Source organism: Macrobrachium rosenbergii, chromosome 56, assembly GCF_040412425.1.
Source record: "Macrobrachium rosenbergii isolate ZJJX-2024 chromosome 56, ASM4041242v1, whole genome shotgun sequence".
In the NCBI taxonomy this organism is placed as follows: Eukaryota; Metazoa; Arthropoda; class Malacostraca; order Decapoda; family Palaemonidae; genus Macrobrachium; species Macrobrachium rosenbergii.
The window spans coordinates 75,686,065-75,686,362 of NC_089796.1; positions in this window are offsets into that span (position 1 = coordinate 75,686,065).

Here is a 298-nt window from a genome sequence, read left to right on the forward strand (position 1 = left end):
TCTCTCTCTCTCTCTCTCTCTCTCTCTCTCTCTCTCTCTCTCCTTCTGCTAACTTGGGCCTTTCATTATTTCCGCTGCAGACCTAGAAAGAGGGACTTGGCCGAAAAACTGCTGCAATGAGAGGAGAAGTTTGCTTGAAAATGGAAGCTGCGAAGACTAATGGTGGCCTTGTTAGTTGGTTGCTTTTCACCACACCAAGAGAGAGAGAGAGAGAGAGAGAGAGAGAGAGAGAGAGAGAGAGAGAGAGAGAGGGAGGGAGAAATTTACTAGTTGGTCTGACAGTGAATCCCGTTAAGTA